Here is a 5,586-nt window from a genome sequence, read left to right as displayed (position 1 = left end):
GGTCTGTTTTTTCATGCTTTTCTTTTCTTTTTAATGAAAATTTTTTTACATTAGGACATTTTATGTGACAACTGCCAAAAAAGTATTTTTAAGAATTTAAGTGAAATAAACACATTCCTCTTTGGTAAAGCCTAGTTGTATGCTTACATTTGTAATTTAAGACTTTGATTGTAAGCCTGTGTTGAAACACACTAAAGAACTGGTTTCTTGGTGTTTTTATATTAGTGGTTGTTGAGGGGAAATACACAAGTATGTAGGATCTTTGAGCATTTAACTCTGATCCTCATTCTTGATGACTGAGAGTAATGAGGTAGACTTTTGAAAAATAATGTGTGAAATTCAGTGCTCTGGAGCCCCTGAAAGCCAGTAAAAATAATGCTAGATTCAAATAATAGATGAATTAAGTAAAGGAGGTAGTATAAAGGAGAAGGCCTTACTCTGAGTCCTAGGAGATCTGAATTCTAGTTCTGGCTCTGCCACTGATTTCCTGTGTGACCTTGTGTTGCCCTCTGGACTACCTCCCAGTCTGTAAAGTTGAGGAGGTGTGACCAAATGGCTTCTGACAGGAAGGTCTGAAGAAAAAAATGGGCTTTGCACGAAGGCTGAAATATGTAGGGTTCGACTGACAGGTGAACAGGGTATAGTTTGTTACCAAGACAGGTGAGCTAAGGAGGAATGACATGTGAAAAGCTTGGCTGGGGTGGGGGAGGGGCGTGGGTACACACTGCCTCAGCTCAGCTTTTTTTGCGGAAGATGGAAATTTGTTCTTACAGATCTTAAAGGGACTTGGGGGAGGGGTAAGATTCTGCGGTCTTTATGCAACAATTTAATACATGTGCGACTACATTGTCAATTTTTGTAGTGGAAGACTTGAGGATTGTTTTGGTAACTCTTAGCTATAAGCTACTGGAGTGTGTTTTTACACATGTAAAAGCAATGTTAAAGATTGGAAACTAATCTGAATTTATGTCATCTTAGTGTCAGTGGAGCCCCCAAATCATGTACTTTACATTAAAAGTCCCCTCTAGGCTTTAGAGTGGAGTTTGCTTTTTGCAAACAGCAAAAAAGACAAACCAGCCCTCGGGTGCTCATAGGAACTAGTAGGGAAGAGAAGACACATGGGAATGACATTTACCAAGACCTAGAACAAGTGGTCCAGTAAGTGTTAGAGTAATTTAGAGGTAGGAAAGGTAGCTTTCAACTGGGAAGATTAGGGAAGTTTCCTAGAAAGGAAAGTATTTGGGGCGCACATGCGGATATGAGTAGAGTTTAGAAATAGAAATGGAGAAAGTAGAGAGGAACATGATGGACAGAGGTCAGAGGTAGGGAGTTGTGTATGCTTGGCTTCAAATAGGCAAGTTTGACTAGAGAATGAGGAGGAAGAAGAGGAATGGCAGGCGAGACTGGAGCAGTGATTTGGGACCTTATCCCAAGGGGGCTTGAACGACAGACCTTTCTTTTGCATTCACTTTGCAAAATGTCAGTTTGATCTACCTGTGGCCAGTGAGGATTCTAGGGAACTATCTTCAAACCAGCTTTTCATTTCTATCATGCTTTTTCTTTTTTTTTTTTTTTGCGGTTCGCGGGCCTCTCACTGTTGTGGCCTCTCCCGTTGCGGAGCACCGGCTCCAGATGCACAGGCTCAGCAGCAACGGCTCACGGGCCCAGCCGCTCCGCGGCATGTGGGATCTTCCCGGACCCGGGCACGAACCCGTGTCCCCTGCATCGGCAGGCAGACCCTCAACCACTGTGTCACCAGGGAAGCCCTATTTCTTGTTTTTTTCCGGAAGCCTGTGACATTCAGACCTCTGGGAGGGCCTTGAGGCTTAGCTGCTCTTAATATTTATTTATTTACTTACTTATTTATGGCCGTGTTGGGTCTTCGTTGCTGCGCGTGCGCTTTCTCTAGTTACGGCGAGCAGGGGCTACTCTTCGTTGCGGTGCGCGGGCTTCTCATTGCAGTGGCTTCTTGTTGCAGAGCATGGGCTCTAGGAGCGTTGGCTTCAGTAGTTGCACCATGCGGGCTCAGTAGTTGTGGCTCATGGGCTCTAGGGCGCAGGCTCGGTAGTTGGGGCGCACATGGCTTAGTTGCTCCTTGGCATGTGGGATCTTCCCAGACCAGGACTTGAACCCATGTCCCCTGCATTGGCAGGCGGATTCTTAACCACTGTGCCACTAGGCAAGTCCCTGGCTTAGCTGCTCTTGACTAAAGACTATTTTAAACTTCTTGAGGAACAGGATTTTTGGTGATGAGGTCACAGAGCAGACCATATTTCTGGAGTTAATTCCCATCTGAATGAGACGTTCATTGAGTGGGTTTGCTCCCAGCTTTTGCAGTGAATGTTTAAGTTATAAATGTCTGAACTGGGTGGGAGCTGTGATGGGCTGGATAACTGGTTCCTACTTGCTCCTTCCTGCAGGGTTGGGAGAGGTATCTCTTCCACACACATCTGCCCTCCAGCCAGAGCAATGGCCCTGTTCCTGTGTGATATGTTGGCATGCATTTGAAGCATTCGTCTTTTAAAAATAAAAGGGCTTAGAACTATTGCTCATTGTAGATATGGGGAAACTGAGGCACAGGAAAGAGTCAAGGACTGGCCCAAGGTTTCCTGGTGAAGTAGTGAAAGAACCTGGCCCTGCTTTCAACTTTGCTCTTACCTTTAGTTTATTCCTGCTTTAGGCATCCAGGCCCTGAAGAGTGACTGACACTTCTGATGGAAATGCAGAGCACCTTGTGTAAGACGCTAGCCCCCACTCATCACCACTACCAGGACTCCTAACTAGGACACATGTGAGCAGAGTTACAGCAGAGTCAATGGTTTCCATTTCTGGCATTCCTGTTTGGGCTACACCACCCTCCCATCAGAGAAGGGTGAGACAGAACCACAGAGGTGGTTCTATCCCTAGGCTATGACCTTCCCTTTTCTCCAGCCCTGTCAAGTTGTGCTGACATCAATTTTAATGAGACTGGTGATACCACTGTGTTGACAGTTTGAAAGGGAGTCAAGTTACCAGCTGACTTAAGCTTCAGCTGCCAAACAGTTGCTCTGCAGGAAAGCCACCAAGATTGAAGCAAGTGTTGAAGTTCTTCCTAGAGCCAATTAGGTCAGCTTCGTAATCTCTGACCAAGTATTTTATAACTTGTCCCAGAGGTATCAGAAGGGCATATAGAGAAAAGAAAATGACCCTTAGAGTTACTCTGTCTGATTAAGGGGTCTTGACCCAGGTCAGCACGTGGTTTGTTACGTCACCCCACCCCAGCCCTGGGGAAGAGGAGCGGAGGTGTGGTGAGGGAGGCCTCAGAGAGAACCCAGAGACCTGTTCTAGCCCCAGCCTGGCCACTAGCTGGTATTTGACCCTCCTGAGTCGCCTCTCTTCTGTGAACCTTCAGTTCCTCGGCTGAAAATATGGGGCCCAAGCTTAAGCAAGCTTGCAGCTCTGATCCAGCTATACAAATCGGAATGGGGTTATATATTCCAAGTGCTAACCAGCAGTAGACATGCTAGTAGTTAGTTACATGCCGTTACTTCCACTTACCCCACCCTCCTGAGGAGTTAGGTAAGGGTTTGGGCTAGTGGGAAATGTCAGAGCTGTGGCTTAGGCTGGTGGAGTAGAAAGGGGTAGACCTGTAGCAAGAGATCATTGAGGAGGCTGTTACAGTTACCTGAACAAGGCTGGATGAGGGCTGCACCCCCAAGACTGACGGTGAATGAGGTGTCATCCAAAAACTGCAACAGGAATACTAGTAAATCTGTTTTACTAGTCAGACTAATCAGACTGGAAGACAGAATTACAGACTCGCCTTAGCACGAGCAGGATGTGTATCTGCCCCTAGCGGGGCACTAATGCCCTGAATCAGAGGGAGGGAGCTAAACTCTAATCCTCCTTTCACGGATGTGAAAACTGAAGGATTTAGAGGTGAAGTGCTTCTAAAGTCACGTAGCCAGTGAAGAGCCAGCCTATTCCAACCCAGCTCTGCCCGAATTCAGTTTCTGCTGTTTGCCAAACGCTCCTCCGTAGGGCTGTCTGGCTCCTGGCTCTGTTCTAATGAGAAAGTTAGTGGACCTATTTCTTTCTTCTCCGGAGCAAAGTAGATGTTGGCTCACAAGACCCTGAGGCTCAGGACAGAGTGAAAACAGAGTGAGAACAGAGCTAGTTTTTAGAATGAGAACCATGAAATGCTTTAGGGGTGCAGGCAAACAGTGGGCACTCTATAAATACAACTACCACTCTTTGATAATAATTTCACATTGTGGGAGGCAGCCCTGCCATATACCATCTTAGTGAACTGGCAAAAGACCATTTGCTTCTCGGGACTCAGTTTTCCACTTATAAATTGGGGGTGCCCTGAGCACGCTGTGGTAAGCTAATGAGTGTGAGAGTGCTGGACACTGAGGGGTGATGTGGAGAACTGCTGGGAACAGCCTACACCGTGGGCTTCTCTCAGTGGCCGACTAGGCTAGCACGCGTGCAGCGGGGGTTCTGCACAGCGGTGCACCTGGTTGCTGCAGCAGCAGCAGGTGGGTGAGAGGTGGGCATCTGAGCAGAGTAGGTGACCTGGCACTGGGGGAGTCTGGGAGTGGGTGACATGGACTCTGGGGAAGCAAGTAGTCCGCAGGATCCCAGCCAGCCCCTGGGGATAGGAATTCCTGCCAGGCCCTTGGCTCTGTCCATACCAGTGCTGGGTCAGGGCCCTACCTTGTCCCTGATCTGCCATTAGGTTTCCCTCCTGCTGGCACATCAGCCCATTGCTTTCCTGTTTCTGTAGCCACCTGGTGCTTCCCACAGCTACCTGTCCAAATCCTACCTACAACCACTCTGCCAGGCTCAGGCCTGACCAGCTCCAGTCTGACCCGTCCTGAGCCCCACTTCTGACAAAAGAATGATGGCCCCCAATGCGTCCATACCATGCTACAGTTCGCATAGCTCACATCCATTATCTTGTTCAAGGGAGGCAGTGTGAGGATTCTGACCCCATCTTTCAAATGAGGGAATTGGGGCTCAGGATGACTGTTGCGAGGCCCCAGAGTGCAGAGCAAGGTCGACTTCTCTCCCTGCCTTGTGCTAATCCCGGGGTAAAGGCCAGGGATGAGCTAGTAACAGTAGACTATTCCACTGGACTTGGGAGAAGCTCATCTCAGAGGATCCCTCTGTGGATGGGAACTTCTGATACCCAGAGCACTCCACAGTGCGGGTGCTTCAGCAGGAGGAAGAGGGAAATGGAAGAAATGAGGCTGAGGAAATACAAGTTCCCGCACCATAGGCCACTTGAGGCCCCTCAGTGTTTCACCCAGGACCTGTCCTCCCTATGTTGCTCAAGGGATCTCCCCACAGCCTGGTTCTCCTGATGCAGCTCAGGAACTTTCAGTGACTTCCCAGTGCCACACACCCCCCAAGTGCACACACAGACAACATCCCAAATCACCCTATCAGCCTTACTTCCTGCACCTAATCTCCATATGCCCTGCCTGGCCATCCGAACATTCCTGTGTGTTTCACCTTACTCATGCTGCCTCCTCTGTCTGCACTCTTCCTCCACCTGCATAAGCCAACCATCCCAGTCTTCAAGGACCAGTGCAAAGGCAT

Source organism: Neophocaena asiaeorientalis, unplaced genomic scaffold (genome assembly GCF_003031525.2).
Source record: "Neophocaena asiaeorientalis asiaeorientalis breed wild unplaced genomic scaffold, Neophocaena_asiaeorientalis_V1.1 scaffold192, whole genome shotgun sequence".
Lineage (NCBI taxonomy): Eukaryota > Metazoa > Chordata > Mammalia > Artiodactyla > Phocoenidae > Neophocaena > Neophocaena asiaeorientalis.
This window is presented reverse-complemented; position numbering follows the sequence as displayed.